The sequence below is a fragment of the Sciurus vulgaris genome (assembly GCF_902686455.1).
Source record: "Sciurus vulgaris genome assembly, chromosome: 7".
NCBI lineage: Eukaryota > Metazoa > Chordata > Mammalia > Rodentia > Sciuridae > Sciurus > Sciurus vulgaris.
Genome location: NC_136467.1, coordinates 16,042,386 through 16,069,334, shown reverse-complemented (window position 1 = coordinate 16,069,334; position 26,949 = coordinate 16,042,386). Strand labels below are relative to the sequence as shown.

General features: G+C 45.0%; 1 protein-coding gene across 3 annotated transcripts in view; it reads left to right on the top strand.

Annotated features, from left to right (window-relative positions):
- Positions 1 to 682: 682 nt before the first annotated feature.
- PLEKHG1 (pleckstrin homology and RhoGEF domain containing G1) overlaps positions 683 to 26,949 on the top strand; it is a 206,132-nt gene continuing 179,865 nt past the window's right edge. The window contains exon 1 of one of the 3 annotated variants that reach the window (XM_079146629.1): positions 683 to 808. The gene's annotated coding sequence lies outside the window, so the exon portion shown is untranslated. Of the gene's footprint in view, positions 809 to 983; positions 1,596 to 26,949 lie in introns of those variants that run through there. The other 2 variants (XM_079146630.1, XM_079146631.1) reach the window with 2 other exon arrangements.

Genomic DNA, 26,949 nt, shown 5'->3' with positions numbered 1-26,949 from the left:
GAAGGTGGACCTGGGGCACAGTGCAATGTCACCAAACCTCCTGGAGACCATGGGCAAACCCGATAGGTCTGCGTGATGGGAGGTGTCAAGAAATGACTTCACCTTTGATTGAAGTCACAATTTTACTGCAGAGCCGGTGCCTTTAGACCGGCTATCTCAAAGGTAGTTCTTTGCCTCCTTTTTTCACTTTTACTTTCTCTGAGCAAAGGTCGTTTGGTACATCAACTGAGGCGATTAGGGTAATGATGCCTGCAAAACAGCGAGCTTCCCCCGCTTTTTGACATTGCTCTTACCCCAGAGCTTCTGCGTAAAACTAGCGTGTTGACTTAAAGAGATTATTTTGATATTCTTTTAAAGAACTCCTGTAGGAAATGATCACGTCCCAGGGAGGCTAAACCTGAAGATCGCGGCAACTGCAGAAAAGTAATGTGTCTGCGAAACAGTAGCAGGGATTTCAAAAACTCTCTTTCCCCCGAGGCTGTAATTTGACTGCTCTCCCTGGCACCGCTCCAGAGACAGGGCCAAGCGCTTAATCGCCCTTTCTCTTTCGCGTCCCCCTCTTCGCCCCACCTTGCCGGCCCGCAGCGCGCAGGGGAGGCGGGACGACCCGCGGCTCGCAGCCGGCGGAGGAGCGGCGTCCGGGCGCGGGAGGGGCGGGCGGGCCGGCCGAGGAAGAGGAAGTCGGGGCCGCGCGGCGCTGCAGGGCGCTCGGCCGCCCGAGCCGGGGCAGCGCAGCGCAGTGCCGCCCAGCCCGCGCCTCCCCGCCGACCTGCGAGCGCCGCGCCAGCGCCCAGGAGCCGCCCTCTCGGTAAGCGCCGGCTGGGACTCCTCCGGGGATGGAGCGGGGGACCCAGGGGCGTCGGCCGCGCCCCAGATCTGCAGGTGGGGGCGGGCGGGGCGTGGTGGCCGCTCCGCGGGCCCCTGCGCGCCCCCGGGCAGGGACACAGGGTGTTGGGGAGCGCCGCGCCGCCGGGAGGTCAGGGTCTGGCCGGGGTGCTGGCCGCCGCCCCGGGAACCCCGAACCCCGTTTCTCCGCCGCGACGCAGCCTGGATCTGCGCGGCCGGGCGCTGGCGTGCCTCGCCGCAGCCACCGCGCGGCGACCTTTGCTGCTGCGAAGAGTTTGCGTGCACTCAGGGAGTCGCCTGCGCCCCCGTTCCGACGGAACAGAGCGCAAACGGGACCCCACGGCTAGCCACCCTCGCCCCACTCCTCAGCGGCTGTCCTGGCGCCCCGCAGGAGCGGGTGACCCACGGTGGGAGTTGGCGGCCGGGGAACTGCGGCGCGGTGGCCAGGAGGAGCCGCGCCTCTGCAGAAACTCGCACTGGCTCCGCAAATAAGCATTTTTAGGCTGGGGTAGGGGAATTGAGAGCCTGCGGCTCGTCCGCCACGGGGATCAACGGTAACATCTGGTGGGCTGTGACTTTGCCGACCGTCCTGGCCCCGGACGACAGCCGGACCTGCGGGCGATGCCCGAGCCCGCCCCCTCTTTGTGTCCGCCCCGGTCTTTTGCTTAAGCCAGAAGTTTTAGGACGCTCGAATGGAGAAAAAGGTCGTTAAGCCGTTCAGTTTCACTCCGTTCATGGGAAACAATGAGGTAGACAATTTCTTTTCATGTGTTGGTAGAGTCTGTTTGGAAAGCCGGTGTTTCATTAAGTTCTGGTCCTTAGCGCTCCCTTTGTACCGCCCTCAGGTGGCCGAGGCTACTGCGCATATTTCTGAAGTCCTGGAATGTGGGTCCCGTGGAAGGCTGTTTGGTCAGGCATTGCTCTCAGAAGACGAGGGCGATCTCCCAGGGAGAGTTGGTTTGGGGATTTTGGACAGATTGGATACAGAAATTGTGCTTTGCAGTTAAACCAGGAGACGACCAGAATGTTAACTCTGGGTTAAAATTGTCATTTACCAAAATTCCAGGCTAGATAGATCGCATAATACAGCAAAAATAGTTATCCGGTGTTAAAATCAGCTCGTTCTGGTTCGTAGTTTCTGCAGTTGACATACGTGTAAGAAATTTATAGATTTTGGATTTTTTATTAAAGTGCTGTAAAATGTTTCCAAGTCTATCATGTCAAGGAATCAAAAACTCCATTCTAACTTTGGCCTCCTCTTTGAGTATAAACCAGATAGTTTCTAAAGTTTCATGCACATTTCCCACCTCCCCCTGTAGTATTTATTTGTTCTACAGTATTTAAGATATCTATACAAAAGTAATGAGTTGATGTTTGACCCTTTAACATTTTTGAGTAGGGCCCAATTCCTGGCCCAAATTTTTGTCCCCAGTTCAAGCCACTAGACCACCTGAAGAAATTTTCTTCCCCAGAGTTCTCCTACCTCCCTGCTTGGTCCTCAAATGGGTTAACGGGATCTACCTCATGACCTTCCCACTGTCCCTTTCTCTTGTGTACCAGTTCCCCAAATCTCTTGGCTAAAGAGCAGAGCAAAGTGAGAACTGAACTGCTGTCTCACAGTCAAATCCATGCCCAGATGCTGCTTTTCCCTGGTAGAATTTTCTTATCTCCATCTTCCTCATGGGCAATCAGTTCCTTTAGGTGCCTGTAATATAGATGATTGATACTGAATCCAGGTTTAAACATTTCCGTGAGTGATTTAAGCAGTAATTCAAAGAGGCTAGATGATCGCACTTTAATTAATAGAAAATGGCAACATAATTTTTTCAAAACCAAGCATCAGCAGTACTGTTGTGTTTTCCTGCTCGAGGGTATCATTTGTTTTAATGATTGAATTCAGCTTTCGCGGTTTACAGTCTGACATGTACATATGGGAAATGCTGAGTAGCCCTAAATCTTTGGAACCCTTAGTAAACTAAAAGCAATTCCTGAATCGATACTCTGATTCTTTATGCCACAATCCACTTTTTGTGGGTCACCCCACACACACACACACTTTTCATTGCAGGTAGTTGGACTTTCAAACTATTGTCATCTTTTAAGCCCCTCGCAGGGATAATTAGATCCCTGGACTATAAAAGCGAGAGGGCTTTGGATGATGTAGCCTAGGTTCTTACGTCTTAAAGATTCAGCAAGCATGGGTGGTTGAGAACAAGTGTTCTGAGATTAGCCCACCTGCATGTGAAGCTTGCCTTGGCATCTCATTAGCTCTGGCACCTTGACTCCCCTAAGGGAACTAGTTAGACACGGATTATTTTATAATTAAGGAAAGTAACAATCAAAGTCAGTGGCTCTCTGGATATTCTCACCTGTCCTTATTTCTTCTTCTGTAAATTTTACAAAGAATGGCCTTTACCTCTAGCCTTATGCTGAAGATTAAATGAAATAATCCATATTAAAGTATTTGGCACATGTAGTGTGCTTTGAAGATGATTGTTTTTGATAAAGCAAAGCCCAGGAGGGAGAGATTTTGCTGAAGGTTACACATACTCTGGGTTGGCAGAGCCAGGATTGAACTCAGGTTCACGTCTCTTTCCCCTAAAGTGCACTCCCTCAAAGTTGCAGTTGCACGAAGACATATTTTTAATGAAACGCAATGGCTCACTCTTTCAGAAACAAACAAAAAAACAAATCACATGTCTCTTTTGAGTTAGGGAAAATGTGGCTTCTAATACAAAATGTTCACATAGCCAGGCAAGGACAGGAATGGAAACACTTTCTAGACAAAGATTCTAAATAACCTCACGCTTGTGTGGCAGACAGCTCAGATATTAATATTTCATCCCAGGCTTGCATCAGTCTTGCTTGGTGAAATGAAAAGCTGACCCCAATCCATCCAGCCATTCAGAGCCAGGGGCATCTGTGCCAAGTAGAACTCACTGGTTGAGGAGCCAGCTCCAAGTGATTAAGAGCTGACTGCATATTATTCAGCTTTGTACTGCCCATGCTGATGAACAGATGTTTCAGCAAGAAAGAGAAAATATATATAATATAGAAAATATAATCTATGGTCCCAGCAGAGTGCCCAGGTTGGTTACAGTATAACTGGGCCTCAGGGCACCTGGATGCTAGTGGCTTGTGAAGTATTCCTGGGTGATCCAATACCAGTGATTAGGAGCCAACTGGGTATCTAGAAGTTTCCATGTTTGAGTCTGAGTATCTTTTCAATCTATATACATAAGGTTACCAGAAGATTTTTTTCCAATGAGATGTGGGTCAAGTTAAAATTTCTAAATCTATACATCTTCCTTTGGTAAGTATAGGCAGCCCTTTATATCTGTGGGTTCTGCATCCCCATACACAACCAACTGTGGATTGACAATATTTGAAAAAGGAAATTGTACCTGTACTCAACCTGTAGAGACTTTTTCTTGTCATTATTTCCTAGATGATACAGTATAACTAATTACCAAGCATCTACATCACATTAGGTATTATAAGTAATCTAGATATGGTTTAAAGTATATGGGAAGATGCACATAAGTTGTATACCATTTCATATAAGGGACTTGACATCCGTAGATCGTGGTATGCTCAGGAGTCTTGGAATCAGGCCCCCCCACAGATACTGAGTGACAACTACATTGAATTAGTCTTTGATGGAAAGCTAAAGCCTGCTCAATTCATACATCCATAGCCCCTTTTCCCTCCCTCCCCACATAATCCTAGAAGAAAGACAACTCGAAGAGTGTTAATGTCAGGCTAAATTTAAAAAAAAAAAATTCCAACTACGCCCACTTGTAATAACCTGATGGGAGTAGAGTCAGGGTTTTCACTGGGCCTTTAATTAAGAAAGTTGTTTTGGTATGCTTTAATAACCAGGGTGCTGCGGAGTCTACCCAAGCCTTTTATCACCAGCACCAAGGTCAAACCATTCCCGCATTTGGCCAAAAGCAAGGGAGCCCTTTGGTGTGTAAGAAGGACAGCTTTTTAAAATGTCAAAGAAAAGCAAGGTTTCAATGAGTGTGGGTCCTTTTGAGACCTCAAGCTTTAGAATCCTCAAAAGAGAAATCATTGAATCCACCAATCATCATACTATCAAATTAGCCATAAGTATTTGAATTCATAAGTAGCTCTCATTCTCCATGTGTCACTCTGGGTACAACTTAAGTAGCTGGTGACAGAGCAGACATGGAAGAGGACCAGAGGGGGAAGTCCTGGATCCAGAGGAGGCAAACCTTTTCCTGTGAAAATTCAGATTATGAGTATTTTAGTTTTTGTGCCACATAGAGGTCTCTGCAGCATACTCTGATTTGGGAGAGTTTTGTATGTAACCCTTTAAAAATATAAAACACAGCCTTTGTCATTGGCCATTTAAAAACAGATTGCAACTGTTCTAGGTGACCATCCTTCAGAGAGACCTAAAATGAGAAAATCTGAGTTGGCTGTACACACACTGACATAATCAAGATCTCCTTTGTCTTTTCTCAGTCACGCTGTGACTCTACACTGGGGTTGAAGTCTCTGTCGGACACAGCAATCGGCTCACATAGGAACGGCTGTGCCGCCTTTCAGCGTTCTACCTGCGGCTGAACAGGGGGAAACTGTTGGGTAGGAATGAGAGTCACTTTGAAACTTATCACTGGTGACTACATATGGAATGAGGACCAAGCCCTGAGTATGACACCCCAGGTCCTTGAACCTGCTCTTCTCCTAGCATCCTCTGCATCCCTCCTAGTCAACAGGCCTCTCAGAGCTACAGGTGGCTGTGCTGTCTCTCATCTATGCTGGGTCTTTCCCTGCAAAGCTTGAAAACCTGTCTCCTCCGTGAAGCCCTTGCTCATTTTATTGGAGAGATTTGCAGGCCCTTCCATCCTTATGCTTGCACAGGAGCATCTAAATGAAGCACTCTCAAGTCCAGAGGACTGTGATTTTCTGCTGACAGATATTCACTTTCAAGGGTATAATAACCTGGATTCTCTACCCGTCTGCTACAAGTTTCCCCATCTTAAAGTAGATAATAAGAATGACTTCTTAATTCTTATGTTCCTCTGTGAAGCATTTCATTCAGGGTCTGGCATATAGTAATTGCTCAATGAATGATAAATTTTATTCATTCCAGAACTATTTATTGAGAACCTACTATGCCTTGAACAGTGCTTGACCAATAAAAGAAAGATGGTCTCCATAGAGATGTGACCAATGAGATGGGAGAATCAGAGTGACAGATGGTTTGCCTTCAACTGGTGGTCCAGAGTTCCTCGGGAGAAGGCAACATTTGCACTGAGACCTTAAAGATACACATGAGATCCTGTTGTTTCACCAGCTCTAAGATAACCCAGGGCCTGTGTCTGCCAGGCAAATGCTCTACCACTGAGCTACACCTCCACCCCAAATACATCATTTTAAAATTACCACTGAAGAAAAGAAATGCTGTCAATAATATTGATATGGTATACTATAGGATGAATTCATAAGTTGTAGAAAATGTGCATCTTAGCATCAATGAAGTGTATTCTTATTTGTGCTCAAAAAATATTCACTGAATATCCATGGAGCGTTACTCTGTGCTTACAAGATCTGCTACACTGCTTTTGCATTGTAACTGAGCTTCTTTCCTGTTTCTTAGCTTGGATGTTGTCTTGGACCTGGCAAAGAGTGAAATATTAATATAGTAAATAAAAGTATTTGCAAGACACTTCTGACGTACTTTAAAAACAGTTTAAAACTTTCACTTTGGTCTGACCAAAGGTTATCAGTGAATGCTGTTTGAGTGAACTTGACCTCACACATAACTTGTGTAGGGTGATGTGGAGCAGCTGTTGCAGTTGGTAATTCCTTTTGGCAGCTGTCTGCAGAGATGTGTGAATCCTTCATGCACATAAATGCCTTTAGAGAGCAGGGAAGGCGTCAGCTCCAGGCTTACTTCCTTCTGGTTTCTAGATTTAATTTAGCATAACGACTCCTTCGCTCCTCCCTATCCCAGGGGGCTAAACATCCCTCTAACTGAGTAGGTCCCTTCTGACAATGAAATGGAAGAGGCTCCGTTTCCACCCAGCCGCCTCCCCTGCTCTGGCAAGGCTCGGGGTTTTCACACTCTAGGATGACTTCCCTTCCGGTTGTGCCCCCACCCGCCTCCCTGGCAAGCATTCGCTCTCTGACCACCCTCTAAACCCTCAGTCCTCCTCCAGACCTTTTTCTGCCCTGGGTTTGGAGCCTCTTGCCTCTTTGTCAGCCTTGCCTTTTCTGTCCTTTAACCCCTCGTTTTCTAGGTGACTCCATGAGCGTTTCGACAGTGCTGGGCTATTTCTAGCTGGAATCAAGTGGACCCTTGTGCTGTTTTGATTTTCACTTCAACATGTCACTCAAGTCCCTAGCCCTTGGTGGCACTCTGGCTCTCTACACCTGGTGATCCCTTCTGTCCTTCCTTCTGCCCTCCTGGAATCTGTCCTTTTGGGGCACTCATCGGTTTCTCCCACCCTCTCCCAACTCTGATACTAAAGCCAGAGCAAAATCTGGTCAGCCAAGGAGGAAGCCGAGTGCAGACCTCTTCCCTTCCCAAGCCACCTCCTTCATCCTCTGTGTGTTACTGAAGGTCCTTATGTCTTAAGAGGACTGCAGATCAGACACCAAATCCAGCTGAAATAGCAGTCTCCGGTAGAAGTCATTTGTAGGCATTCCAGGGAAGCATGTTAACCATGGTCCAGCCGTAGTCGCCATGACTTAAGGCTGTCTCTGACCTGAGAGCTGGCTGCACTGGAGGACCAGGTGGTGAAGAGGCGAGGCTGCCAAGAGGAGGGAAGGGGCTGATCTGCGGCCATCAGGGCTCAGCTCCCCTGGCCGGGTGATTACAGACAGTCCTCAAAGCCCGACATCTGCGCTTCTCTGATGTGCTTCGAGAGAGGAAAACTGTAATCTGAAGCATAAATATACGATCCTGTGTTTGTTCCCTTGAACCAGGTAAACCTGTTATTAGTTTAAGTATCTGTGTTGTGCTGGTCTGAAATAGCTTATGGTTTAAATATTCAGGTGGCTCCCACCTTTTAAAATTTGAAACTACTAAGCACCTAAGTGTTGAAGTGTAAGAATCAGAATCAAGACTTCAGGATTACTGAGTAGATGGCAGAGGAGGAAATTAGAGGAGGCGTTGGCTTTAGAAGTTCATTTTGAAAAAGAGAAGCCTTCTCTTGCACTACATTATGCCTTTCCCTGCATCTAGGAGAGTGTTTAGGGAGTTGTTTGATAAGAAATAATGAGGGTGGGGCTGGGAGGGAAATGAGCCAGTCTGGGAACAGATGGAGGTTGGGTAATGGGCGCATGGAGGGGCTGATTGCTATTGGCCATATCAAGGAAATTGCTTTGGGAAATGTTTGGAAACTTTTTGGAACATAGTTATGGAGGAAAGTCTTGGTGGTCTGGGCTTTTTTCCACTTTTCTTCACTGTCTATATAAGATAAATGCTACTGCCCCCTCCCCTTTTTTTTCCCTTTAGTAATTGTTAGATTCAACTCTGTAGATATCTGACCTCAAAATAAATACAGCAGAGAAAATAACAAGAAAATAATGATTCTGTGGCACACAGAGTCCTCAAGGTCCACAGGCTGCCCCATCACCATGAAGCATTACCCTTAGCAGCTTCCAATCCAGGTGACATCTGACAAGAGTCGTTAATATGATACACTCTTACTTTTGGTTTCTTTTTAGAACTTATCTGAAATGCAAGCAAATATTATGAAGTTCTAAGAATTGAGTTACAATGTGTTCCCTAATAGCTGTGACTTTCCAAATCCAGAATGCCCCTGAGGAACAAAAGGAGACATATTTTGCTTTGTGGTCTGTCATGTGTTGAGATGCAGGGCCATCCAATCCAGTAGTATAGGTTAAGAAATTTCTAAATAGGAAGATAATCAATATTTGTTTCTAGTGCCTTCTAGAAATAAAGAAGAAAGTGTAATTCTATGCTAGCTAAAGTATAACTAGCAATATTCTAAAACTCTCCTTGGTTTTAGGGTACTAACATATGCAGAAAACAGTTGGCAAATGTTCAGAAACTATAGACCATACTCATTAATGAGAAAACTTCTGATACTCCATTATGCATACTATATATGTAACAATCAAATCTAACATTTTCTTGCTTTCTTTGCTTATTTATGGTATCAAATGTTGTTCTTGAGACATTAATTATGAAAAAAATGGTGTGCCTGGGAAAGATGTTTGTTTTTCTAAGGTCTAAAGACTCAGAGTTGAAATATGGAAATCATTTGGAATTATACTGTCTGTATATGTCATTTGGGAACTACTTAAAACTGCCTTCTAAATGAGGATAAAACTATAATAAAGATGTTATGAGGTATAAATTCATAATATATGGATAGCCCATAGTACTAATTAACCCTTCATAAATAGTGTCTCTCTTATTGTATTTACTGAGAGTCCCACTGAAGTTTTATTCTGATAGATGTCCTTCCTCCTATCCTAGCTGGTTGGAACTATATGGCAACAGTAAAGTAACAGGGATAAAACATCTAGTATTGAAAGGAGGGCCGTCAGACTCCTAAGGCAAAAGTCACTGGGGGGAGTACATTTTTTATTTTTGTTTCACTCTAGTAGAGACCTAGTGTTCATCACACTCAGAAATTCAGATCAGAATTAGTTTATTCAACCAATGTACGTACATTCTTTAGGTTCTGAAGATAGTGATGATCAGGACAGACCAAATCTGGTGTGAAGGGGAAATTTGTAACAAGTGCTTTAAAGAAAATTGATCTGGGAAGTAGGTGGAGAGCACTGTATTTTCTTGGGTGTTTAGAAAGGCCTGCAGGAGTAGGTGTGTTAGTCAGCTTTCCATCACTGTAACAAATACCTGAGATAATCAACTTATAAAGAGGTTTATTTTGCTCACAGTTCTAGAGGTTCTAGTCTACCGCTGGTTGATCCTGTGGCTTTTGGGCTGTGGTAAAGCAGCACATCATGGCAGGCACCTGTGACAGAGCATTCGCCTAACCATAAGGCAGGGAGCAAAGAAAGTGAGGGTGGTAGTGGGGTTCCCTTTGAGGGCAGGCCCCCAGGGACCTACAGACCTTTCCGAGGCCCTACCTCTGGAAGTTTCTACTACCTTCCAGTAGTGCCATGCTGAGGGCTGAGCCTTTCACACATAGGCCTTTGGGGGACTTTCCAGATCCAAAGTATAACAGGAGGTAACCTATGGAAAGTTTAAAAAAAGATCCGAGGGAAGAACATTCTAGATAGTGGACAAAGTAAATATGGAAGACCCTGGAAAGAAATGAGCTCCGTGAGTTCCGGGAGAAAGGCAGGAGCGAGGAGGGCAGGGGCTAGGCTGCATAGGTCTTCTTGAAGTCAGGGGTCGTTGCCTTGGCTCCACATGGGATGCCGAGCAAGGGAGTGGCAGCGCCGTCTAATTAATACCCAATCGTCACTCTGGCTGCTGCGCAAGGAAATGCAGTGGAACCTTCTGGAAACAGCTTTGCACTGAGGGAGGGTGGGAGCAAAGGATGTGGTGAACAGTGGGTTGATGCAGAACTGAATGTCAGTGAAGCTGGAGAAGGAATTTGGTGGGAGGAGCAGGGTGGCCACTGTGATTTCGCCCTGCCTGCTTACCTGTCTCCATCTTTCACTTCTGTGGCCCTCTGTCCTTTGGCTCCCCTGAGCAAAGTGACTGAAGTAGCAAGTGGCTTGCGAGGTGCTGTCTGTGGACCCATGAGGCGTGAGCTCATCCCGCTCCCAGTCATGTGTCCTTTCAGGTCCGGGGCACATCACCTCTAGGCCAGCACTTACAATGTGACAGATTAATTTATTTATTTTTGGTTGTGTAAGGTATTGAACCCAGGGCCTCACTTGGTCTAGACAAGTGCCACTGAGCGACCTCCCTAGCCCACAATGTGATGTTTTTGATGGCCATTTACTTATCTGTCTTCCCCCACTAAGACTGTGACCTCCCGGAGAGCAAGTCTGAGCAAAGTAACTTCTTCCTACTGGTCGAAATTAGCTTTAAGAAACCTAAGCGAAAAAAAAAAAAAGAAAAGAAAGAAAATCTCAAATGAGTCAGGGAATAGAAATGTTGAGTACACAGGTAAATATTTAAATACAAAAGAGGAAGACAGGAAGAGGGGAAGGAGGAAAAAGAGGAGATGGAAAGAAAGCCACTCGGGAAATCCCAAAGAGCTCTGAGTTAGCACTTCATAAAACTTTCTTATGGAAAGTGGTTTTGCTCAAATGATTTTCTGCCCTGGGACCCGTAGCTCTCTTGGTTTACAAGTTTTATGGGTTCGTAGTAAATGCTCTATAAATATGCATGCTCGTTGCCTGTCTTTCTCTCATTGTAAACTTTCACACTCAACAGGGATTGAGTTTCTTCTCAAATAGAAGCAACTGTCAGAGAAAGTAAGAGGTCTTTCTAACATTCCAGATCATTCCACTACCTCCCATGCATTTCCAGGCAGGGTACCAACTATCCTGAATCTGTAAACATGCCTTTTCATGTGTGGGGAAGCATCTTAGTCCTTTGGCTGACTTGTGACTCCCTGGAACGTGTAGATCATGCCCAATTCCTCCTTCCATTCCCACTGGAGAGCCTGGTTACACCATTGACCTTAATTTCTGACTTGAATTTTGGTCCAGTTCTGTTTGCACTATCAAGTGGAATTCAGAGGTTTTGGGGTTTGATGCTAGTCTGAGTTTTGGATGAAAACCTTAGTCCTAAGTTACCAGCCTAGAAATGTGAATCTAGTGTTCTTATTGGAGAGAAAAAGAATATAGCTAAACCTCATGGTACAGTGTGACTTGTTAATTCAGTTGATTAGCACAGATCTCTGAAGGACCCCTTCATATAAAAAGGAAATGGCTTCTGGCAGCTTAGTTTTAGTTACTGTGCAGATTAGAAAATAATCCAATGACATTTCTGACTTTAATATTCTGGCTTAAATGTTCTGGCTCGAAAACTGAGACCCTATTGTGTTTCAAAATAAGTCCAGGGAAAAATGATGATGCAGGTTGGTCTAGCCTCCCACTCCTATTCAGGTTCCTCCTGGGCTTTATCTCTTTGGCTTTTGCACAATTGACTCAAAGTCACCCACCCAGAACTGGACTCATAATCTCTATTTCCAGACCTACCTCTAACTTCCTGGGGTTGTTTCCCTTCCTCCTTTTCCAATTCTTAGTTACTAGTGCCACAATTCAATGGTCACAGCAAGCCATTTTCCTTCCCTTTCCTGCCGGGTCCTTAGTTAGCAATAACTTCTTAAATAGCCCTCCCACCATGCTCACTTATCATGCCCCCTCCCATCCTTTCAGACTCTTATCTCTTGCCTAGACTGTTAGCGCAATTGCTGAGCCAGCACTGATGGTCTATCAAGAGCCCAAATCTGATTGCTGAATGCATTTGAACAGAAGCCTCTTCTGCTGGCTTAATCCAAAGGAAAGTTTGACAGTGGAATTTAAGGCCCAGTTTAGAAGGTTTTCAGGGCTTCTCTGAGCACACCCCTTTCAGGCCTCAGGTCCAGCCCATAGGCAAGCCTTAGGCTCTATCTCCAAGACATCTAGAAGCTCCAGCTTCTCTCTGTCTTCACTGGTCTGGACTGGTCCAGTCTGCCGTCTTCTCTCCCTGGGTTTTTGAGTCCGTTCTTAACTGGTCCCTCTGGTTTTATCTTGCCCTCTCCTGTCCTAGGCACGGTAGCAAAGTGGCCTTGTTGGTTTGTTAGTTACAGCCATGTCCTCTGTGGTTTCCCATCTCCTTCAGAGTCAGAAGCGAAGTCTGTGGAACAGCCTGGAGACCCTCCCCAGGCCAGCTGCTGCTCTGCTGTCACCTGGGCTGGTCTCCTGTCCAGATACTTTTACAGGCCCCTTTCCATCAGCTCCCTGGCCTCCCTGCGGCCCCCAGGTGCTCCAAGCTCCAGCCTCACGCTGCTTCCAGGCCCTGTGCGCGACATGCTTACCCAGGTATCAGCCTTGCACCTTCTCTTCTTTCAGTTCCCTCTCCTGTTTGCCCTCATCAAGGAAGTCTGCCTGCCCCTGCTGTGTAAAACAGGGCCCCTCCACCTGGCAAGCCACATCCTTCATACCCTCCTTCACTTTCATGGGCAGTGCTTATCAATACCCAAGGTAGGATGTTTATGGTGTGTCCTTCCACTTTTGAGCATTTGGGGTATTCCCAGTGCAGAGAGAAGCTTAGACATTTGTTGACTAAATCTGTGTCAGCGGTGCCTCCTCTTGTCTCTACGTAAGATGGATTCTGGTGTCTGAATCTGTTATGCCATGTTCTAGAACAGAGAGCTGCAGCCTAAGGTATGGGTGGGTAGGCGGGTAGGTGGGTAGGTGGGTAATGGTGCCAGTGGTGGTGGCAGTGGCTGTGGAGATGGCGGGTAGGAGCAGAAGTGACAAAGAACCTCCCCTACAGTTCCATTCTTGCCCTCACAGTTCCTGGGGAGGGCCACCTGGGCCTCTTGCCTATAGAGTCTGCTATCTGGTGCCATGGACCTTCCTCTTGGCTAAGCTTCCAAATCTGCCCTCCACTCCCCTCCACTGAGGTTGCCCTTCCACCCTCTGCCTAGGTCTTCTCTTACCTTTCACTGTCCCAAACGCTCCTCTTCCACCAAAAGAGGCACTGTGGGAGACAGTTGGATATTTCAGCTCCAGAGCCAGATTGCCTGTATTCGACCAAGGTCCTACCACTGAAGAGCCTTGGTCATGACCTTGGTCAAGCCGTTCAGACCCATCTGCCCAGGAGTAGCATCTTACAGATGATGGAAAGGATACCAACTTCCTAGGGTTATCACGAGGATTAAATCCAGCCCTTCATTTTTTGGGGTGCTGGGGATTGAACCCAGAACTTTGCACTTGCAAGGTTACCAACTGAGCTACATGCCCAGCCCCAGCCCTTCTTTAACAGCTTGCAGAGCCTAGTCCTAATCTATAGAACAAGGCAGGTAAACGTTAGCCATTGTTTTTATCAAAATTTCTTTAAAACACATCTTTCAAAAAACTGAAATTGTCCTCTTTCTTAGAAAACCATGTGTGCTTTAGTTATTATTTTATTCCATTACATATATACTAATTCCTTTTCCTAAAGTATGTTATCCATTTATCCACATCTTATATTTATATATGAAATAAATTGCACACATGTACAAAGATTATATTTATCTACCCACATCTCATCTCCCTTCCCTGGTCTGATTGACACACCAGAAATTACTGTTTATTATCTTCCTAAGCTCCTCGAAGGGAGGAATTCATCTCTAATTAAGGAAATTTCCGAACAGAAATAAGTGTGGAAAATAATACGATGAGCTCCCACATACCATCTTCCAGATTCAGCAATTTTAAGTATTGTGCAGTTTTGTTTCATCCGTTTATCTATTTACACCTCTCCTCCAATTTGGAGTTTTAAAAGCAAATCTAGGATATGCTATTTCGCTCACAAATACTTCACTATGTCTTTCTACCTGACAAAGGCACTTTTACTATAACTGCCGCACGATCAACACACCCAGTGAACACTACAGTAGTTCTTCATATCCGCTCTGAGCCTGTCCAGGTCAAGTGAAACCCAGTTCGAGCTGGAAATGTTTTATTTGCTTATTTTGTTCCCTGCCACATCCCAAGTACATAATAGGCACTGCGATATTTAAATGAATGAATGAGTGGGTTGTATTCTAAAAGTTTGTTCTCAGGCTGATTAAAGCCCACTTGACTCATAAGGTAGCTGAGGTGCAGCACTGTTTCATGTTTATAAGGACCAAAGAACAAACCCCAGTGTCTCTCTGATACTCGCCATCAGAGTTCCAGCAACTGACTCTCTTTAAATAGGAGGGGTCTGAAATCCATCTCTTCTCCCCTTCTGAACAGGAAATGCAGGTCCCGTGGGTCTTATAGACTGCCTTTTGACTGTGGACCCTGCTACTTACTAAGTATTCATTCTTCATCCTTAAAGTGGGAGATCATTACAACTACCGTGGATTGTTGTGAACAGGTGATAGTAGGAGGAGAATTGTCACCCAGGGCTTCACCTTGAGCATCTGTTCAAAGGGCAAGCCAAGCCAGGTGCAGAGGTGCACACTATAATCCCAGTGACTTGGGAGGCTGAGGCAGGAGAATCTCAAGTTCAAAGCCAGCCTCAGCAACTTAGTGAGGTCCTAAACAACTCAGCAAGACCCTGTTTCTAAACAACACAAAAATGGACTGGGGATGTGGCCCAGTGGTTAATCCCCAGTATGGAAAAAAAAAAAAAAGGCAAACCGTTGTCACTGGCAGAATCCAAGGCAGGAGGAAAGGCCCCCAAGGGTTGGCTGGGGACAAGGCCCACCACGTGGCCTACAGGCTGCCTAGTCCCTGTATCCAGGCTCTCTCTTCCTCTCTGAGGTGGCCATAGAAGTTTTCCCACTTTTTTTTTTATGGTCTACTATGGACTGGAAAAAGCAGTATTGTAGTTTTCCTTAGTTCAGGTCTATGCTGCCCTTCAGAGGATTGGCTTGAAGAGTTTTTACTACTGTTAAAGAGATTTTAAAAGGGCTTTTTGTGTGTGTGTGTGTGTGTGTGTGTACTAGGGATTGAACCCAGGGGTGCTTAGCCACTGAGCCACATCCTCAATCCTTCTATTTTTATTTTGAAATAGGGTCTCCGTCAGTTGGTTAGGGCCTCATTAAATTGCTGAGGCTGCCTTTGAACTTGTGATCCTCCTGCCTCAGCCTCCCAAGTGCTGGGATTACAGGTGTGCACCATTGTGGCCAGCTAATACGTTCTCTTTTGAGTATACAGTGATCAGTTTTTGAGTAATCAATTTTCACATGAAAATCACATTTTGTGCTGTCCTATAAACGTTTATCACCTTCAAACAGAGCTCCATGCCTAAAAACACCTGAGGGAACAACCGGATACACTTTGGATTCATATTTAAGTCAGATTGTTGTCAGCTAAGGTGGGCTCCTGCCTGCCTTTGAAGTCCCGGCTAGTCTTGTCAGTAACACATTATATTCAAGCTTTGCTTTTCTTCTCCATCATTCACCTAATACAAGGTGAATTTTATGATTTAAAGTAGTTACCCTGTATTTCCAGAACCATACCTTGGTCTGAGATGAATAAAACTTTGGGTGACCTATAACCTCAGCAAAGCTCAAGCCCCTCCCCCAACAGCAGGTTTCAGAGCATCGGTCCTAACTCTGGTGACTTTGTCACAGCATGTGCCCTTGAGCTGTTTCCCACACTATCTGTCTGCCCCTCAAGCCCCATAAGGTCAACCCCGACCTCTGTCTTCTCAGTTGGACTCCCTCTGAGAGCTGGCATCTGCTGTTCTCCTCTGTGACAATCCCTTCATCTTTTGAAATCTCTGCAGTAGAAATCTTGTGATATGCATTTGCTTAAATTTTCATAACAGAAAAATAACATGCAAATTCACATAGGCTTGGATTTCTCCTGGGAAGAATCAAATCAAGGAGGGATTATAGCACAGAGCCAACTGTGAAGCAGAGAATTGAAATTGTAAACCAAGGCTAAGGAGAAGCCGAGCACCAGGAGAAGGAGGGCCTGGCAAGGGAGGGTTGGCCATGAGGCTCTGCCCCTGACTCCCTGTGCCCTGAGGTTCTGTCTTGTACCAAGGTGTGGCAAAGGGGGCTGGCTGGTGTGGTGACAGCTAAGGCTGACTGTTTGCTGGTCGTGGAGGTTCGAAGCTTTGCATGTGGTTACTAATTTCATGCTCATGAGCACTTTAAATCTGGGAGCCTTTCCCACTTCAGAGATGAGGAAACTAAAACATGAAAAGTAGAAAACTTGTCCAAAGACACAGCGATGGGGACAGCGCCCAACACACTGGCCAGAGCTCATGATCTAGTACACGTGGTGTTATGAGTTAGGACTGCAGGAGAGGGAAAACAAACGGTGGCTTGAATAAAGAAATTAGCTTTTCTCGCACGGGTCCGAATTGGTTCAGGGCTAATAGGTGGCTACCTTGTCCTCAGGTTTGACATCTTAATTATGGGCAGCCATGTGCCTAGTTAAAATTGGGGCATTATTATAGAAGGAAAGAGTGGCTAGTTGGGGGACAACTTACTTGGTAAGAGAAGAGGAAGGTGCCATTGCTAGGTGTGGCATTTTGGAGGCCAGGAGAGCCCATGGCCAGAGTCACTGACCTGGGTTGCTCCAGTGCCTTGCAAAGCCGGGTGTGCACCTGGCTCCTAAAGTACTTAATGGACTACAGGGATCTTCTCTCTAGAGGGAGAGGGTGTATCTAAAATGTTTAACATCTGGTGGGATGTCCCACCTAAGGACAAACACTACATGCTAGTGTTTAATTAACAGCTGGGCATTTCCAACAAACCTTTCGTTTTGGCCAGGGTTGTTTATTGACAGATCAGAAGCATTCTCTTCTGAAGAGGAAATGTCTCCATCTTAGACTGTCAGGCTTTCATGACATCAGGAAACACCTGAAAACTAATGTGGGCTGCGTGCCTCATTCAGCTTAACGTCTTGCAAGGGCTTGCTCATCTGACGAGGAGGCGCAATAACCAGACACTTGCCTGAAGGACTCCACATTTAGTCTGAACTGATCAATCAAAGAAATGACTAAGGTGTAATATTCTGTCACTATGTAAAAAAAAAAGTCCACTGGTAAATGCTGAAGTTCTAGAATCAAGGCTTAAATTGGGGGAGGTGTGATTTATGTTATTGAAAAAATGAGGGGAAAAAAATGGAAAACTTGAAAAATAAGGATTTTTACCCAGATGAAGAATTGGGAGTATAATCAAGTTAAAGTGTATATTTTCTGAAATTTAGATTCTATTTTCTCCTATTGCATATTCCCAGAGAATTACAGGAAATCCTTTCTAACAGGGTATCCTGAGTTTGGAGGGTTCGTTAAGTTAAAAAAACACCCATTTGGTGGTGTGCTCCTGGTGAAGATTATAGAATGCATTATGCTTCGCTGAGCCTGAAGAATGACAATCACTTGATCCCGCCTAGTTTTCATGGTGGCCCAGAGGAGAATGAAGAGACTTCCTTTTAAAAAAAGTTTTTGCTAAGACAGCGCTTTTAGCCTTCAGTTAAGTCAATGGAATTGTTGTTCCTCCTGGAATTTCAAAATCAAACTTGATGTCTTGGTCAAGTAAATTGATGGGGAGTAATTAGCCAGTGAAAGTAGGGCAAAACATTTCAAATGTTTTTTAACTACTGCAAATGACTAGGGGCTTATAGAAGAAGGTGATTTGTTAATATTGTGAAATCTTTGCAAGTATTGGGCACTGAGTCTCTTTGGCAATATTTCCCATAGAATTCAGTGAGGTTCTGGTCTCGTTTAAAGGTGTTTCTCTCTGGGATGCCCAAGTAAGTTAAGAATGATAATGCAGCTGCCAGCCTGATCTAAGTCCGCTTGTGAAGCCAGGCAGGACAGCCTTCCTCAGGGCCTATAGACGCAGAGGATTTCCTCTCATTCTCTGAGCACTTTGACAGACAAACCTATTGCAGCTTATTGATGGACATATCAGCAAGCATTGTTTTGTGGAAGGCCTGGGGTGTGGGAACAGGCCTTAAGAGGAGAGAGAATACATTCAAACTCCGAAGCAGTGGAAGGCACATAGGATGTGTGCTAGTTAATGTTTAACAACCCCTTGGGGTGGGAGTGGGGGCTGTGTGCATCTTTGTATACATATGACATGCATATGTTTATTATATATTATACTAATGGGTGACATAATCTGCAAATATAAAAATGCAAACTGATTTTCGTGGAAGCTTCTGTTGATGTTTGCCAAACGTATATTTGTGGCCAACCTATGCAAGGGAATATAACTTCAACATGATTGCTATTTCATATTTTATTTTCCCTTAACAAATAAGACAAATGTGAAACAATGAAGATGTATGTTAAAGGTCACTCATTCTTCGGTGACTCTTCTGCTGAAATTAGGTAACTTTTTTGAGTGCTGGATGATATTTTGCCATTTTGGGAGGGTTGTTTGTACAGTGTAGCAGCTGTAGACACAATGTTCTTATGCATTTAATCTGTATTAACATTTTCTCCCTTCTTTTCTGAGACATGGGGAAAATAAGTCAAGCCCTGATTTGTAGCTTTTGTCACTATCCATAGTATAAATAATATAAAGATACCAAGCTGCCAGTGTGACATTGCTGAATGCAAAGTGGGGAAGAGATAGGCAGCGTCACACCATCTACTTAGCATTTTTGCTATGTAGATAAAATAGATATAAAATAATCACAAGCGCATAGACAACAGTAAAATAATTAAAAAGTGATGTGTTTTGAGCATTGATACCTTTGTTTTTAATACAGTTGATTTCATTTTTACTTTGTAGTATTTACCTTAACAGTTAGCTCTCAAAATTCCTGAGCTTTAGCAACTGATCTTGTTAGTTAGTAAGTGAAAGAGGTTTGGATATGAGAATCTGGACTCTCACTGTACAGAGAAGTATGAGGGGGGACATTTCTGAGAGTGGCCATCGTGGGAGTTTTTGATCTAATGAAACATACCTTTGAAAGCAGTGGCCGTTTCCCCCAAATGTGGGGCAACTGCATTGAGGTCATTAAATGAAGATAGTCTTCCAGTTTCTACAGGCCGTGAAAATCTAGAGGAAGGTGGGGCTTGTGCCCTCCTATTGATGGAGAAGTCTGGATGCTTTTCACTTACTACAGTGTCTTGAGTTGCCATGATGGAGACAGGCATGGTGGAGGAAGGCAACTGGGGGCTAACCAGTGTTTAACTTGTTAAAAATCTGAGTGAGTGGAAATAGATGGGAAGAAACTATGAAAAGGGACAAAAGTTAGGATTTGCTTTGGGGGCAGATCCTAGACAGTTCGACTCCAGCGATGCTCTGTCTCAGTGCAACCAGTCGTGAAGTCTACCGTTTGAGGACACCTGGGGGTGGGCCAGAGTTCAAAGGTCGTCTGTGTTCTTCCCATAGTCCCTCCTCCTAGCTACCTCCTCTGCTTTTTCTACAGCATGCTTACCCCCTCTCCACCTCAACACCCCCTTGCCCACAGCCCCATAAATGCTTTCACCTTTCCTTCTCCTTTCTCCATAGAAGTTTTTTGTTTGTTTGTTTGGTTTCGTTTTGTTTTTTGACTTTCTGCACCCTTGCCTCGCACTCCTACCCATCACCCAGCCTAGCAAACAGATGTCACTCAGAATTCATATTTCCTTAGAGGGCAGTTGTGGAGCTTAGTATGCTTTCAGACACTGTCATTTGAATTGGCATCAATGGCTCTGTCACAATACTCACTGAGCTCCTCCATTCTAGGGAACAATGATTAAGGGAAGGAAGGCAGTTTTGGAGCAGGGAGCTTTTGCAGATGTAAGAATGGCTTTAATGGAGCAGGGGCGAGAAGGGGTTAAGGAGCAAGGAAAATAAAGTGCCTGCTTCCAGATACTTTTTTTTAGTCAATCACAAAAGAAGAAAACTCTTTTTTTTTTTCTCCCACTTTATGATGTCCACAGCCCCAGTGAGCTGGGCTCAGGCTAGTGCTGCCCTGCTTCTCTGAGGAACACACTGTAAAACCAACTTTGGGCTCTCAGGGGATAGTGAGACTTGAAGCAGACAGCACATTTGCTGCTTGGACCGCTTTATTTTGGTGCATAAATTGATTTCTGTTTCCCAAAAGATGTGTGTTTGAGTCGAAGGGAATGTTCTTATAGGGTTTTTTCTCTCTCACTGTTTTAGTCAACTTTTGCTTTGCTGTGACAAAACACCTGACAAGAGCAATGTAGAAGAAGAAAAGTTTATTTGGGGCTCATGGTTTTAGAGGTCTCAGTCCTTGGTTGGCTGACTCCATAGCTCTGGGCCTAAGGTGAGGCAGAAGATCAAGGCAGACAGGCATGGTGGAGGAAGGCAACTCAAGACATTGCAGTCAAGAAGCAGAGAGAGCTCTGTTCATCAGGGGCAAAATATCACCCCCAAAGGCATGGCCCAGGGGCCCACCTCCTCCAGCCAAACGCTGCCTGCCCACAGTTACCACCAGTTAATCCAAGTTGCAGCTCTCATAATCTGATCATTTCACCTTTGAAAATTCTTTCATTGTCTCATGCATGAGCTTCTGGAGAACATCTCATGTCTAAACCATAACACTCACTCACTTTAATCTATAAGTTACTATCATTTGTATACATTTATCATGTTCAATTTGATCACAATAATAGTCATTATGCTTTTTGTTTTTAATTGTTTGTTTTTGTCATGTGTGTTTATTTTGTTGTATGTTTTTATAATTGATTAATTGTTTTTAATTGGTAAGGGCACTTTTGTGTGGTGAAAGGAAAGAGAAACATGGAGTCAGATGTGGTCACTAAACATAATTCGAAATCTGTGTTCATCAAAGTCCTTAATGAGCCTCAGTCAAGAAGCCCTAGATGCTGGACATTTAGCAGCTTTCCTACCCAGGGAGATGTGGAGACTCAGGAGCAACTCAGCTCTGTGACTTTTGGCCACACCCAGACCAACTCTGGGAGGTCCTGATTGGGCAGGAGGTTGCTGCAACAACCTGACCTGTCCTTTGTCCCCCCAAGCCCCTCCAGTATTTGTGCAAGAGGGGAAGGGCTCTGTCAACACTGTCGCTCCCTGTGCGACCATCCAGAACTCCACACTTATTTAATCCAAGTGGAGGGTGTACACAGCCAATGGTGTGTCCTGTTTTCATCTTTTAAATGCCAGATCTTCTTTCACTTGACTTACTTTGTTTTGAAATTGTCTAGTCTTCTGCTCTAATGAGGGTTATGTGTGTGCCTGCATTTGTTGAGCAAAGGTCTCTGTACGAGTCTTATGTCAGTTGTCATTCATTCATTATGCCAGGCTGAACAAAACCGAGGTTCAGCCCTCCTTGGCGTTGGTATTCTTTGAGGAAGACAGATATAGATAAGGGAATGTCAGGTGTGATCAGAATGATCAGCTCCGTGAAAAATGGGAGAGAAGATGAATTGGGATTGGAGAGGGAGGGCTCTCTTTCTTATTAATACCCAAATGAAACTCATTTGCTGATGTTAAAAATGGTAAACAGAAGTAAATGAAACTGTGATTTATCCTGCCTCTGCAAAGAAGGAGAGAGACTTCTCTGGCCTCATGAACTGGATCTCCAGGGTTCCTTACTTCAGTCTCTCTGTGCCTCAGTTTTCTAACTTTTAAATTTAATAATTTTGAAGTCTGAAATCTGAAATGCTCTGTGTTCCAAAAGATTTAAAGTGCCAACAACATTCAAAAAGTTTCATATTTGGTAGCATTTTGGATTTTGGATTTCAGATTTTCAGGGCTCTTCTTCAGCCTATAAGTTCCCTACCAACATTCCAAAACCAAAAAACTTCAAAGTTTGAAACGCTTCTGTCCCAGCACTTCACATAAGGGATACTTAACTCCAATAATAGGGACTCAAAATGAGCTATCTGAAGAGTCTAATTATGAATGCTGTCCAGATAGCCATCTGTACCACATGGTGTCCAGTACCGTCATGTTAGTGTGTGGACCCTGTGCTGTAGGAAAGAGGGGGGACCTTTGAATCCAGCTCACATTTGAGGCTCCGCTTTTCTTATTGGCCCCCAACATGAGCCCCTCCTCTGAGAGTTCTGTCCTTGTCTGGGTTCTGCTTGGTTGTGCCAACCAACTTCACACCATGCTAGGTGGAAGGAAGCAAAGAGCAGAAGGAGAACATTGTATTGTCAGAATCATACTTTTGTTAAATGAATGAACCTTGACAAAAGCAGAAATGTTAAGTGAGCATTTGTTATGTCTAAGGCTATTCTAGATGTCAGAGTATGTGGTCACATGGGCCCAAAAGTAAAGCATAACCAACCCATATGTTATGCTAACTGTAGTCACCAAGGGGAAGCATTCTGAGTGACAGTTTTTTTTGTTTTTGTTTTTTTTTAATTTGCAAAAATCAAAATGAATGGAGACATCGGGCTGTATTCCAGTGTGGGCAGCTCAGAAGTCCACCCATCCTGTGTCCTGATCCCAGCTCACCCACCGCCCCTGGCAGCCTGTGGTGCCAGAGCTCCTCAGGCAGCAGGCTGACATCTTGAGAATTCTTGCCACTGCACCACTGTTCTGAGAAGAGACTGGGCTGAACCCAGTAACCCATCCATCAGGCAGGCCAGTGTACATCCCCGAGAGGGGTTTCCAGTCCCTCCCTGGCATAGCGTGAGCAGGAACTGCTCCCATCCATCCCCACTCACCTTCATGGAGTTTCCTTAAAGCGAGATGCATACCTCCAGGGTGTGCTGATTCATGGCGGCATCCTTTGCCGCAGACTGTCCATGGAATGTGCTGGTGGTGTTTTTTCCCTTTAGTTTGGAAGAAGAAATCAGCAAATGTTTGTTTCAAGATCTCCCTCAGTGCCTAAAACTGTGTTAAAGCCTTTTGGGGATTGGAAAAACAAATGGGGATTTTTTAGGAGCATCCTGACCCTCTTCTAAGGAGGAAAAACCTGGTCCCCATGCATTGTTTAAGCCTGTCTTGTCCAGAAAGACCCTTCCTTTTGTGTCCAAAAGAGATGGATTCTTAATTAGCATCTTTATTTTCTCAGTAGGAAATGGAGAGCAGGCTTGCTGAGGCCACTTCTGCTGTTTGTGTTAAGTATCCTGTGTGTCAACGACACATTCTTGCAATTTCACTTCTCTCTAGCCCAATTCGTCAAATGACACTGAGATCACATTTGATGTTATCATGCCTGCTTTCAGCCGCACAGGTGCAGCCAGAAAGAGGAAAACAGATGGCGAGGTTGTTGGGTTTTTTCCATTTTGCAAGTTAAATAACCTTGGGGGAGTAGGGAACTTGACGTGGTTTTACGAGTGCCTGTGCTGTCAGGCCTACGATAGTGTCATTCCTTAGTAGCACTTTGTGAGGATGGAGATCTGCCCTCCACCAGCATCCGCTTTAACCGGAAGGAGCAAGTGCATCATACCCTTGATGAATATTGCATGCCATGAGCTCCCAGGCCCATCGATCTCATGTCCCTATGATGATTGGTGATGGGATGAGGAGCCAGTTGAACTAGAATTCTCTCTCGTTTTCCAGTGGGACACTCCATGTCTCAAATTCAAGTATCTAGGAAAATAGTGGAAGGAGGAACAGAAACTAGTTATCTTCACTACTGACCCAGAGTTCGGCCCTAGCCCAGGTTGTGAAGGCTCTGTGCCTCAGGCAGGGGCCCCAGGCCTTCCCCGCCCGCCCAGCTCCGTGCTCTTTTCAGCCTGTTCACTGGGGTGTGTTCTCTGATCACACCCCACTCCTCTCTCTGGCCTAGTCAGACCTGTGTATTTGTCACCTGCCCATCTGTGTATCTGAGGCTGCAGCAAGCTATTTTCCACACCGCCCCAGTATTATTAAGTTTTTGGAGTTTAAGGATGTGTGTGCATGAGAGAGAAAGAGGATGAGAGAGAGAGAGAGAGAGAAAGTTTAATATCAACTTGAAAACATCTACTCATGAAGGAAAATAGAATCTTCAACTTTTATCTCGAATCTCCAATTAAGTTGAACACGGCCATTGCAAACTGTCATAGCTGAATGGAATAATTAACACCTTAGGGGATGAATTTATGAGATTATAGGTTTCTTTAACTTCTGGAACCAGGGGAATGTATCATTGAAGTGGATGACTTATGCTAGACACAATCTGCATGTCAAATCCTGCAGTGACCACCACCTACTGACTGTAGAATGTAGTACAGATCTCTCACTTGGAACCTCATCCTTCTAGTAAGACCCCACCTCTTCTTCCAGCACTTTCTTCTAGGACTGCCCTGCCTAGGATCAGGCAGTCTGGCATCTTCTCTCAGATGCCCTGACTCCATTTATCTCTGCTCCTTGTCCCTGGGATTCTATCCTCACACCACCCCCAACTGAGGGACTCGCACCACAGAAGAACCTGCCCCTCCCCACACACTCAACACCCGAGCCTCAGTTTCCCTGGTTGCTATGTTCTCATACGGTTGTTGTGGAGAAAAAAATGAGTTAATTTCCAAAGAGCATAGGACCTAACACAAAGATAATCGTGACTTTCATGATTCCTCTGATACAGGCATAGTGATCAATTCCTTGTCCTTGCTTCAAACAGATTTTTGATTTTTTCTTTGGATGAAGGAATGAGAGAGACAAGTACTAAGAACTTTCTATGCACTGACGCTTTCATGTGGCTTTTATTATTTTTCTCTCTCAAGTGTCACCAGCACTGGCCTCACTTCAGCAGTGGCAAGCAGTGAGAACTGTGGCCTCTGATGAAGACACTGAAGCCCAGAAATGAGGAACTCACTTCAAAGTCACCTTGCACCAAAGAACTCCTTATTTGATATCACTATCAAAACTCGTGAGACTGAAGGCTCTCTGAAATAAAAGTGTTTATTGAGCCATTATAGATGCTAGCCGGAAAAAGAACCCGGTCCTGGGACAAGTTCCAGCAGCAGCAGGGCTGCATGGCAGCTGGAAGATGTCCTCTAGACTTAGAATGAAAAAATTTTTGTGATGGAAATTGGGGAAGAGAAGCCCAAGTTGTCTGCAGTGAACCCACATTGACTGTAGATGGGAGGGCAGGATAATGTGCAGCAGGGCACGCTTGCGGGCCAGGAGGGCAGCCCACAAGGAGAAGCCTTGTAGCTTCTGGGTGTGTTGGGAGTCTACAAAGTCTGTGCACAGGTGGCCCTGGTGGTCAATCACACTGGGATTAAGTCACGGCTTCAACATATTTTTAGGGATGTGGGACAGTAGTCTGTTAGTTTCACCTGCAGAAATAACTAATTAACTTTCCATATCTTTTCCGCCCTCTATCCTCTGGCTTATAATTCAATTTAGGTCAACTTAGATTTTTTTTTTATTTTATCAAAGTCCAATTTCTCTGAAAAGCCTGTGATTAGACATAACAACTGAATGTAATGGGTGAACTTCAACTGAATCATAGATTTTTTTTTTTTTAAATCCTCTAAGATCTTGTTGGAAAATGTACGCGTTTGCTAGAACTACTATAACAAACTACCAGAGAGCAGGTGGCTTAAATAATTGAAGTTCATTCTCATACAGTTGCAGAGGCTGGAAGTCCAAGATCAAGGTGTTGGCAGAGCCACTTTCTTCTGAGGCCTCTGTCCTTGGCTTGAAGCCTGTTGTTTCCTCCATCTTCACATGGCCTGCCCTCTCTGTGTGCCTGTGGCTTAAAGTCCTCCTCTTACTGAGACGTCAGTCATCCTGGATCAGGGCCCACCATGATGACCTCGACTTACTTTGAGCCTCCTTAAGACCCTGCCTCCACGTATGCAGCCACGTTTTGAGATTCTGGGGCTTAGGACCTCAACATGAATTTTGGAGAGGCCCAGTTCAGCCCCTGACAGGCGAATAACTGGTAAACTTTGAGGGATGGTCTAGACATTAGATGAAGTTACAGAATTCTTGTTGATTTTCCTAGGTTGTAAAAATGGATTTTGGTTCTGTAGGAAAATGTCATTTGGGAGATGTATGATAAATATGTCAGGGTGAAAAGTGATTGAAAAGGCATCAGAGGTCCCCTAACAGCAGAAGAGTCTCTAAGGACAACAAGAAAGCCCTCAGCCACCATAACCTGGAGAAAGAGAATAAAACAGTGGCAGTAGTTGGATTTACTACCTGAAATCTCTAAGCAGTGCTGCTGATCATTCAGAAATCAAAGAAAGGTTCCAGAGAGGGAGCTTGTAGCTGTTTCCAGGAAGGAACAGTATAGAGAGATTATCTTCAGAGGCCTCCAGGCCATGGGTCAGAGTTGCTGGGCCTGGCTGAATTTCAGTGTGGCCTTTCCTGAAGGAGGGTGACCACACCATGAAAGCTCTGTTGATGCCTCGTATCCATCTGCATGTCCCTCTGTGAAGGGAGATGCTGGGGACTGTGCCAAGTGCACGCTGTCTCTGCTTGCTGCCTGGAGCTCCCAAGTGAGGGGCACGGCTCCCAGGACTGCAGCAACCATGTGGGAAGACTCACTTCTGACCCCACAGGGCTGCAGATGTGCCCAGTTGCCCAGTATTTTCGGTTCAGCCATGACACTAGCTAAGCATTATAGGACAGGACGAGGATAAGTAGGGCTCTGTGAATAGGAGCTTGCCTATTCCATTTCAGAGGGCGCAGAGGCACACAGAGAATTCAA